General features: G+C 40.0%; 1 non-coding gene across 1 annotated transcript; it reads right to left on the bottom strand.

Annotated features, from left to right (window-relative positions):
* Positions 1-1071: 1071 nt before the first annotated feature.
* LOC114495922 lies at positions 1072-1262 on the bottom strand. The gene has a single exon (XR_003684577.1). It is a non-coding gene; the product is annotated as a U2 spliceosomal RNA (small nuclear RNA).
* Between the last annotated feature and the right edge of the window lie 10875 nt (positions 1263-12137).

Below are 12137 nucleotides of genomic sequence, written 5' to 3'. Positions count from 1 at the left end.
TAATCATTACCAAAATGCAAATCAAAACCACAAAGAGATATTATTATCTCACTCTCAATTAATGTGGCTACTATCAAAGAAATGAAACAACCAAAAAAACCCCAAGAATATAATAAGTTTGGCAAGGATATGGAGAAATTGAGACCCTTGTACACACTATTGATGGGAATGTAAAATGGTGTAGCCACTATGAAAAAAACAACACAGCAGTTCCTCAAAAATTTAAAAATAGAATTACCATATGATATGGCAATTCCACTTGTGGGCATATCTCCAAAACAATGGAAACCAGGGTCTTGAAGAAAAAATTGTACACTCGTATTTTTAGCAACATCATCCACAATGGCCAAACGATAGAAGCAACCCAATTGTGCATCAGTGGATAATAGATAAACAAAATGTGTTATGCACATACAATGGAACATTACTCGGCCTTAACAAAAACAAAAATTGTGACCCACATTACAACACAGATGAACCTTGAGGACACTGTGCTAAGTGAAAGAAACCAGTCACAAAGAGGAATGTGAATGATGGCCTCCAGGGCCTGAAGAGAGGGAAAGGGTGGACCTGTTTAATGCATATGGAGGTTTAGTTTTACAAAGTGAGAATGTTTCTGGAGATTGGTTGCACAATGACATGAATATACATTTCTAAAATTGCAGGAAAATATATATAACACAAAATGTACTATCTTGACCATTTATTAAATGAACAGTTTGTAGTGTGAAATATATTCACATTTTTGTGCAACCAAGCCCCAGGAAAAAAAGTCTTTGAAGTTAAAATATTCTCCCTCCCAAAAGAAAACAACACCCACAATGATGGGGATATGTCAGAGATACAAGAGTCAACTAGAAGAGCTCAAATTGAAACAATTTGAATAACAAAATAAAGTATTACTGGACTCTAACCCACCAATACACATTTATAAGACCATAGTGAGGATGGAATAACTACATAAATTATTTGAAATTTTTATACACAGATTAGTTTATTCTTAGTAAGTGAGTTTTTTGCAAACTTCACAGTTGTGAAGTACACTGGTCAGGTGTTTTGTTTTAGTTTTTTTTTTTTTCCACTATTCCAAGAAGTATTGCAATACTGGGTCAATGCATGGAATGAACAGAGCAAACTTCTATTCTGTCTCCCTGCTCCAAATCTCCATTTAATGTATTTTCCTTGGATAGAGGTCATATCAGTTATTAAACTGATAAGAACAGATACTATGCTTGATCTTAGCCAAAAGGCCAAGAAGCAATGGTCACACATTTAATAGGTCTCATAACGGGGACTTGTCTGTTTTTCTTTTCCACAATTAGATTGGGTTATCAGGAAACAAATCACATATTTAAAGTACCATTCTCATTACATCATAGGAAGACTACATACTCCCACATGATTTATAACGACTGATGTTGACCTCGGTCATCTGGCTTGAGGTGGTGGACATCGGGTTTCTCCACTGCACAGTTTTCCTTTATACATAAGGACATTGCACTAGACACATAAATGGTATGCCTCAAGCTGTCAAGATCATCAAAAACAAAGAAAGTATGAGAAATTCTCACAGCCAAGAGGAACCTAAGGAGACATGTGACTAAATGTTACGTAGTTTTTTAGGTGAAATCTACAAAAAGAGGGCAGTAGATAAAAACTAAGGAAATCTGAACAAACTATGTACTTAGTAATAATTTATCAATTTTGGTTAATTCATTGTGATATATATCTCATAGTAATATAAGATATTAATAATAGGAGAAACAGGGTGGGGGTATATAACAACTCTTTGTCTACCTTCACAAGAATTCTGTAAATCCCAAACTGTTCTAAAATAGAGTTCATAACAAAAGGAAAGATATAGTTGGAATAAGTGTGAGGAAAAGGCAAACATCAATGAGGTTTTTGAATAATATTCATCCTTACATTAAGCCTTCTTTCCCAACATTTTGCCTATATGTCTTTAGATGGGAGGACCATTTTAGAATAGAAAAAGGGCACATAGAGGGGCGTTTACATTTTGAAAAGGAAGGAAAACAACTAAAACTAAAATAACGTATATTTAAAGATCGTGGTGGAGAGTGATGATGAATATGTTTAAGTCATCTTTGGGCATGTGTCAAAGCACCCTTGACTTTATAAGGCAGGCCTACAAAAAGAACCATCCCTGCTGTGTAGAGCCGTTTAATGAAAATCAGCACGTTCAGCAGCCTTTACACATGATTTCAGCTCAACAAGAAGATAAGGGAAAAGTCAAGTTTAAGCCTAGGGGCTCTGAACAATCCATGCAGTCAGAACCCAGTTAGTAGGCTACAGCACCTCCTTTCCTCCGATGTGCAAACCTCTGCCACAACCCACAATACACCTGCCTACAGGCTGTAAGGTGACAGGGTTTTGTTTCAGAGGATCGACTACCTCCACTGTCCAGCTGGCAGACTTTGGTAACACAGAGGGATATCAGACACAATAACAACCACCAACACAATTTCAGGGTCAACTAACAGTCTGCCAGCTTTCAGCAGCATTGTTGGGCATTTCTCTTGCCCCCATCTCAGGACACAGCTGCGTTCCCATTTGCCTGGCAGCTTGCCAAAGGAACGAGACAGTCCTTTAACACAGAGCTGTCAATAATTCATAGTAGCTGGACTTGATAAAGTAATCAAAAGGGGATATCATTTAATCAAGGTCTCCGAAACAGGGAGAAGCAATTGGGATTGCTAATCAGGTAATTGCAGGGGGAATTGCTCCGAAATAATTTGTATTGAGCTGATGGAAGAGCAAGTCCAGTTTACAAAGGAGAGGATGGATTTTTCATGTTCGTGTCATCCTTCCTACGACCGCTAATCTTTGTGCAGTGTGTAAATGAGACGGGAGGTCAGCCTCCCGTGGCACTTGGCTCCCTAAATGTCACATTTCCGGCTCGTGCAAGTCACAGATATTGACTAGATTGTCTCCAGAGAAAACAGGCTTCGCTGAACCTTTGAAGGAAACCACGGACACAATGGATCACATTCAAAGTCACTTACAAATTGACCTGATTATCTCCAAATATGTGATTATGAATAACATGAGCTTCTAATCCAACAGGGAATCACATCCTGTGGCTTTTTCTCGGAAATTCTGAGCAAGTGTCTTATATAGATTTCTCTTGAGTCACTTGATTCACAATACATCTTTCACAAGGGTTCCAGGGAAACATAAAATTTAGAAAGTATACCACAGTAAACATTTCTGAATTATGCTCTGTAAATTCACTCACATGATCTGTCAAGACTGCCAAAAATTTTTATGACCCCTTCATCATTACAAAGATAATTTAAGAGAGTTTTCAATGGTTCATAAAATATAGCAAGATAAAACTAACCTCAAAATCAGCCAGAACATGAAATAAAATAAAAATATAAAATACGATAGACGGATAGTAGTAATGATTAAGGAAACTTGCCATTTCGTGCGTTGCTCCATTTCACCGAAAACTGTCAAACACTTGCTCTGCAATAGAAAGAGCACGTGCTTATTCTTCACTGAACTTTTGCTGTGAATATTTTACAATAGTTGCTTTCCCCTTACAGTTCCCAAATTTACAATATTCTGACTCTCTTGTTGTACATTACATTATAAATATGGAGTCATAGGCCATATTACGGAAGACAAATTCGCCACTCAGTAGTTCTGTGCTCTGGGACAAGCTGATTCAACTGATTATTTGTTTCCTCCTTCACGAACTGGGTGAAGAACAAACACCGACAGTTTCATTGTTTTAGGGTGTGAAGTGCTTACCCCACTGTATAGAAGGGTGTAATCACTTAACAAATGATACCTATTAATATCTCTTCCTATCTTTTATTTGTCTTATTTCTTCCCAAGCTGTGCTTTAGAAAACTGCAATTATGTCTGTAAGTAAAAGATGGAAATAATTATGAATGCCTTCCTCCCCTGACAGATGTCAGTCCCACTTCCAGAACTGGATATGCTCTCGACAGAATTCCATTAGTCTGTACAAATGTGGCAGGGACAGGATCGTTTAATATGCAAATATTCTAAGGCTTGAACTACCTCTGCCCTAACCCACCTCACCTGTCAAAGAGAATCATATTTGCACATGCCATGCCTTCCTCCCACCCCCAACCTTTCCTCTTTAAAGAAGACTTCTGTCTGGTTAGTTTATAAAATCATTTGATGCATACTTGGAAGTATAAAAAGAACTGAAACTTTAAGTGAAGTGAAGGAGTAAGAACAAAGCAGACAGATGCCGTGCATGAAAGATAACAATGAGAAAACATCACTGATAGAGAATGAAGACTGTGATGAATGAAACTCCGGAGAAGTCTCTAGGCTTCAGAGAATAGGACAGAGGAGTAGGATTTTAAGAAGTTGTGTTTTGGATTATTCTTTTAATTCACTTTAAATGTCTTTGAAACATAAGTAAAAGCTGGAATTAATGTTAATAATATCAGTTGTTAGACGATGATTCCTTTAGTGCAACGCAGTGCTGATCCCGGGCCACGTGGCATCCTGGATTGTATTTTGGTTACATGAAACTCCTCATTAATTTTTTCTTTTCTAATTAAGCTGGTTGTCATCAGAAAGAGCTGCCGATCTCAAAGAAAACTACGAGAACAACTTTTAATTGGTGCTCTGTACAGGAAGAAAAAACAGGAGGTTTGTTGTCATAATGTAAACTGAATGTTAACAATATTGTTGTTCTGTGACACGTAGGCAAGAAGTCTTGTAAACTGAATCAGGTTGTAGTGCTGAATTTAATGTGCAGTTCTCCTAGGATCTTAACTGCCATAGACTTAAAGGTGGACTGGTTTCAAGTGCTTCTTCGAAAACTCATCCATTCATTAACAACTCCACAGAGAGATACCCAGTCATCAGCTCCACAAACGTGTATGAACAACTTTGTGATGACCATAGTAAAACTTCAGGAAATACATAAAATTAGAAGATAGCATCTTCTGAAAGAGTCTCCAAACATATCAAAACTAAAAAGCTATGTGTTTTTTGCTCTTCTTCAAACAGATTATTGATCTAAAGCAAGGAAGTTCACCTCTAAAAGTCTCTATTTTTATAAGAACTTTCCAATAAGACCTCAGAAAGTTCTGTAAGACATTAAAGTCTCTGCATACAATAACACGTATTACTCTTGTCTGTGTACTTGTGTGCACTTCAGCTGTCAAGGGATTCTAAAGTTTATCTAAAAATAAATATGAAAATAGCCCAGAGCATTTAGAAAAAGAAGTATAATGAGAAGGACATTACCAGCTATTTATTGTTAACATAATCAGGTATCAAAATCTATTATGAATCTGTACTGATTTGAAAGGTGTAAACATGGCACAGAAGTAGACAAATAAAACAGAAAGAACAGATACAAACTCCACTGTATACAAGGGTGACATTGGGAACCAGTGGGAGAGAGCGGGTCAACACTGCTGAAATAAGTGGATAATATTGCAAGCAATTCATTTTTCTCCTGCTTTTTATCACAAATAATTCTTGGTGGATAACAAGGTAAAACAGACATCCATAAAATTAGTAAATGAAATAATTTTTAAATTGAAACTATAAAATAACATATTAATAGAGTTAACTATAAAATTTGGTTTACTTCGCAAAGCATTTTAAATGAATGAAAAAATAATGGCTATTGGTAAGTTGCAATGGCACAGCTGGCTACAGAAGTGGTCTCTGGGTTTTTCTGACTAGAGTTGGTGTCCCGCCCAATTGTGGATTCCCGTGGTAAGCTATCCCAGAGTGCCCTAACTACACTCATCCTAGCGCCCGGGGAGTGATAAATGATTAGTAAGTCCTGTGTAACATACTATTTATCACACAAATGATGCGAGGTGCTGTGATTTGCACTTCAAATAAGACTTGACATGTCAGACTACCATTCAGAGAACTCTCTGCATTTCCACCATGCGATGACGCACGTTGCTTACTCTTTCGGTGTTTCAGTTCCTTTCAGCCTAAACAGTGATCACAGTAACTACTTTTCCTATTTAATACAAGTATTCTGAAAATTGAATGAGTTGTGTATACAATGGTTTTTACAACTGTAAAGCGATCACAAGAAATTGTGTTGCTATAATATTCCTAACAATAAATATAATATGTTCTAGCCACATTAGTAGAACAAATTTCTTTGACCCTAGGAACTAATCTTTGACTACTAAATATGAAAGGACATTTTCTAGACACCATTTAAGCAATCAGCTGGCAAAACTTAAGCTAAACTTCCTGTGTGGTGGCCAGCAGTCTGAGGACTTGATAGGGTTTGTTGAGAGGAGTGAAGCCATTTAAAGTCCTTAGAAGAGTATCCGCAATAGTAAAGTGGCCAATTATTGTCATTATGAGGACTAGCGTGCCAAGATTGCTTAATGCCCCAAGCACAACACTATACATCATTTAACTGTTACAGCAACTTCACAGTGTATTATTGTCCCATCCTATAGGTTAGGATAAGTAACTCTAATAAAAGTTAACTAGCTGACAGATTCTAAACTCTAAATAAATATTTTTCTTTACTCTGATATTGCTTAGAGGCAAATACTTTTCACAGACCAACACCAATCCATCTAGATTTACCTGGATTCCATAATAATAGATTACTGTCTTATAATATATTTTTATAGTTCAGATTATGATGAAAATAATTTAATAGATGATGATCACAGGTGATACTCCTAACTTGGCCTACTTAAAGTCTTTATTTATCTTGTCCTGGGTCCTCTGGAGCAATTGACAGAGGTCACAAAAGCCTCCAGAAGATGCCCAGTAGCTACAGGAGCCTGAAATCTTTGCTGATGAAAGTGCCTTCCTGAGCTTCTTAATGTTTGTGGCTTGTCTTCAACACACAAAAGTCAGGAGGGTTCTCAGTGATTTTCTTTATGCCTAACTTGGCTGCACACAAATTGTACCTATCTGTAGGTAGATCTTTCTGGTCTCTTTTTGAAAAGTATTTTTATCTGTCTAGCTATCTATCTGCTATTTTTATATTATTAAAGAGAGAAGCAATGGTTCTGAGTGAAATTCAAAATTTTCATCTCTTCTCAGTGATCTACTTGTTGGCTTTTTCTACTATGGTGCTGCATGACCTGAATGCTGGCACAAATATTTGGTCAAGTTTGGAACAGTATCTTTAGAAATGGGGGGAAACTTCCCATGGGCACTCATACATTCACCTTGAAGCTTGATCACCCTGAGTCTATGCTATTTTACATTTTTCTGAGAACTACACAGGCTCAGAATTGGGTGCTCTGTTAAATTTGTGGTTAGGTCATTCAAAATGAATCTAAACTTTTAGAAGACAGAGGTCACTTTCAGGAGAATCATGGTCCATGGCAATTGGCCATTAACAAAATGGTCACATCTGCTCATCTTAATGTTTCTTCAATCAAGTAATCTGATCTAACTGGTTTGAAAAAAAATCATATATACAACTACTTACCTCAAAAACATCCATTTATTTAACAGTTATTGAGAGTTTCCTATTTTCAAGGGCATATGTGAGTCCATGATAATATTTACATATACACAAAATGTTCAAGATAAACACACTCGTGTGTATTATAAATATACATCCAGCACGAACAGCAGTCCGTGGTGGAATAAATGAACTCTCAGCAACGTGAGCAGTGCACCGTGGGAGCACGGGGGAGGAAGCCATAACTTCTGATGGAGACATAAAGGAGTGTCCACATTTCCTCAGACATCCGCCCTGGGCGTTGTCATGCAAATCAATTTTAATAAGTAAAAAATCTAGGAAAGGCCTTTCAGCATGGGAGCGCTCTAAGTAAAGGCAAACAGAATGCCTACTCCAATTGAATAGAGTAGTAAAATAGAGAGAGAGTATTAACCCCCCCCCCCAAAAAAAGAATTAGAAGAGAGGAAAAAGCATAAGATATTACAAAGGGTCAGAAAAAAATTTTTTTAACAATATGAATAAATTTAAGTCTCTTAATAACTCTTAAGATAGTGGACTTGTTAGGTAGTACAGTGTCCTTATGCTGGCCTACAAAGCCCTCTCATACACTCGTACATCTCTAATGTAATATTATCTCCAGCACCTTATTAGAACGCCGGTGCAGGCACTTCACCTTGGGACAGAGGTCCCCAACTTTTTTGGCACCAGGGACCAGTTTCCAGGAAGACAATTTTTCCACGGACCAGGGCCGGGGGCGGGCACAGGAGGCCGAGCTCAGGTGAGCTTTGCTTGCTGGCCCGCCACTCACTTCCTGCTGTTCAGCCCAGTCGCTAACAGGCCATGGACCAGTGGAGGTCTGTGACCGGGGCTTGGAGACCTCTGTACTGGAACACAGTCACCAGCAGAGAAGACTAGACAAGGATCTCAGGAGCTCTGAGCTGTCAGTGAAGGACACCACATGTAGAAGATGCATCAAATACACTCAGCTGCTCCGAAAGAGGAGTGCTCCCTGATCATTCAGCTTCAGCCTCAATGCGAAGGAGAGAAGCTGAAGGCTGACAGCTCCTCTGAAGTGCCCCTCAGAGGGGCAGGAACACGCAGAGGGTAGGAAGGACCCGCACAGCTGTGAGACATGGAGTGTGGAACGGGAGTGGGAGCCCGTGGAGCGGTACTGAACAGCTACCAGATGTGTTTTGTCGACAACTTTATCTGAAAGCCCTCTAAACTGCACGTAACAAGGCAACCTTTGTAGTGCTGAGAGCATCATACCAGCTGAACTAAAGGACCATCGTTTGAGAGAGATCATTCTTTCCAATGGAAGCAGTGCTTCTCAATGCAAGTATAGGAACCATGTCACTGGCTTCAGAGATGTGAGCAGAAAGTGGGACAGGGATTGGACCCTGTTGGCAGGAGACTGGGGTCGCCGGGGCGCAAGGGACACAAGAATGTGGGCACAGATCTGGAGTATAATTCGTACATCATCCTACCGAGCCGAAGATCCCTGACGTCTTTTCTTGTGACAAATGGGAGAGCACAATGTATTTATTCCGTTAGCCCTGGGAGAAGCCACAATCGCTGCCTAAAAAGACTTGTAGAGACGGAATTCCCATAAAACTGATGGAAGAGCTGATCGCAAGCCAGGGCCCTAATTTTTTCCCTCATTAATATAGTCCATAAATCAAGGCCTACCAATATTAAACATCATTTGCTCTTCCTCCAAAAAAAAAAGTCTGCGGGATGAAGTGCCAAGTTATTATATTTTGGAAAAACTGCTATTTGCAACATATGGGTAAACAATTACAGACTCAAAAACTGATGTTAACTCTATCAGCTGCAGTGCATACGTTTGGTAGGATCAACACTGGTATATATTTATTTGAATCTTTCAGCACCGTCGGATAAATATAGCCTGTCGGTATGACGACACACGTTATGCTGGATGCCAGCACGAAAGCCCGACCTTTAGTTTGCTGACTACATGAACCGTGAATGCACCGTAGCGTTCCAAACGACATACGGACGTTAAATCTCCCCTAGATTTTAAAGTTAAGATGGATTTGACTTCCCCTTCAACTTGTCTTCATTCCAGCCATGCAGATCCTGGACAACCCAGCGGAATGTGTGAGGAAAGGGGTCAAAGACAGTGCATCATGGTGAAAAAAGAACTGAGCGAGCTGAGGGCTTGGAGGACTGGATTTTACCTTTCTCGCTGCCATTTGGATGAACTCAGGCAGTCGCACCTTCTGGGGGTTATTTTCTGTGTTTGTAAAGTAAGAAAGGGTCAACTCAACCAGTGGGTGAAAATTCAAAGGTAAAGGTACAAATCCTCCAAAAAAAACAGAAGTGTGGGTGTCCAAACGAAAGACCTGAAGGAGCTAAATTCCAATTGTTATAGCAGAAGTGAGTCGGAGTGGATGTAAGGCACCAAATACATGGTCACTGGTTTGCAAAACACACCGGTTAGATCGTCCTAAAGTTTGTCTCCTTATCTAAAATAAAATCCTATGGCCAGGTGATTAGGTACGCTTTTCTGACCCGTGAGTTCTCCTGGTGACCCAGGAACAGATCTTTACTGCAAAAAACCTTGTGTCCCACATTTTTTTATCCATACATTCAGTGCCTAAAATAATATTCTAAATTTGGAAGTGGCTCTTGGTCAAAGAAATTCCAGAGTCTCCCTTTTTTATTTTCTTCCACTTACTCAGAGCAGAAGCCGGCGTGCAGCGCCTGCAGCCGAGTCTGCAGATGTAGCTCAGCCTGGCCCTCCCAGATGGCTTCCTTACACACCAAGGCTTCTCATTTTAGTTTAGCCATCTGGGTGCGGTTTGACCTTGGCTGGAAACCTATACAAGCAGTCCACAGAGTGGGAGACTATTCTATGTGTTTTTAACATTACCAAGTTGTAGATGGACCTCACGTTCTCCTTCTTGTCAAGTCCAAGTATCTTTGTCCTGAGGCGTGAGACCCTCCCAATATCATCCTGTCCCCATTTAATGCTCATGAATTCAATGCTTGTTTATTCGTTCCTTTAACATCTATTAGTGAAGCCATACTGCATGTCAGGCACCGAGCTTCATAGTGGAGATATGATGGTTCCCAAAACACACACTCGTGGCCCCGTAAGACTGTGAGATGCAGGGAGCAAAGACAAGAAACAGAGAGTGACACCAACATAGGCGGTGCACTAGGGAAGTGAGACCACAGAGTGCCCGTGAACCCAGAGGAGAGTCCCCTAACCTTCTCTTAGCAGGCCTGCGTACATCTTTCCAAAGGAAATGATTCCTGAAATGAGAGCCAAGAGACAAGTGGAAATACAATTCTCTGGTAGTAGAAGGATGCTTTTTTAGGCAGCACAACTTAAGGCCCAAGACAGATGATAACGCTATACTCAGAAATATAAGTTTGAGAGACACATTTAGGCTACTAGGGGAAAGGGGATAAAGTTAATACAACAAGCAGGGCCTAACTACTGTACAGCCACTTAGGTCTGACATAATATAATCAGTTGTACGTTAGAAAGAGCCCACACAGGGCTCCATGAAACTATTCAGCTCGTACTCAGTATCAGATGTATTCCCACAATAATGCCGAATGACAAATCATCCCCAACTCTCTGTGGCTTGAAACAATGACTGTTTTGCCAGTGCATGAGCCTCCAGGTGGGCGATTCAGGCTGGGCCAGGCTGCACTTCTTCTGGCCTCAGCTGGACCACCTGACATACCTGGGGATCGGCTGGCCATGAAGTGGCTGGTGTAGGACACCTTTGGCTAGAGAGACTGGGACAACGTGGCTTGATTTAACTTGTCTCAGCTGTGTCCAGGCATGTTCTTATGGGGAGGTAGGGGAACTCGAGAAGGAGCGGAAATGTGTAAGAGCTTTTTCAAGTCTCTGCAAGAGTCCTGCCTGCCAATGTTCTTGGGTCCAAAGCAAGACACAAGGCCAATCAGAATAAATAGGATGGGAACACAGACTCCATCTGTTTTACGAGAGACGCTACAAGTCACATGACAAAAGAATAGTTGCGGGGATGACTGAAGAGTCACAGCCATTAATCGCCATTAATCAATCAAATACACAATCCTTCCTGGGCTCAGGACTCCGTGCTTCCCAAGATGACAACAAATCTGAGAGATGACAGTGATTTCTTTGGATGAAATCACCTCTTAAGTGGATCACTCATACACACCCCACCTCTAGCCCACACACAGGCCCCACAAAGCCACAGGCTTGTCTCCAGCTTTCCTGACGCAGTGGCCAGGCTTCCCCCCAGACAGGGAAGGTAATGGCTGCACTTCGGGGCAAATTAGAGAAAGAGAGGAGAAAGGCAAGATTTCAACGAAAGGACAATATGCCCTACAAATAGATTTGCTTTAGCAAACTTCAGAAAATCATTTTACATAATTAAACCTAAATGAAAGTGCTTTAACTAAGAATAAGTTATATGCCAAACACTGTGCAAGGACTTATGTAGAATTCATCTCTCTTTCTCTTTTTCTTTCTCTCTTTCTCTCTCTCTCTCTCTCTCTCTCTCTCACACACACACACACACACAAATCAGAGAAATACTGTTATATTATCTCCCCAATTCCACTCTTGAGAAAACTGAGGTTTAGCAAGGTTAAATAATACACAGCTTCTGAATTTGAAACCCAGCAGTGGGATTCCAGAATGAATTTGTTTAAATAATGTATATCAGATTATTTT

The sequence above is a fragment of the Phyllostomus discolor genome, chromosome 4, assembly GCF_004126475.2.
Source record: "Phyllostomus discolor isolate MPI-MPIP mPhyDis1 chromosome 4, mPhyDis1.pri.v3, whole genome shotgun sequence".
In the NCBI taxonomy this organism is placed as follows: domain Eukaryota; kingdom Metazoa; phylum Chordata; class Mammalia; order Chiroptera; family Phyllostomidae; genus Phyllostomus; species Phyllostomus discolor.
This window is presented reverse-complemented; position numbering and strand designations above follow the sequence as displayed.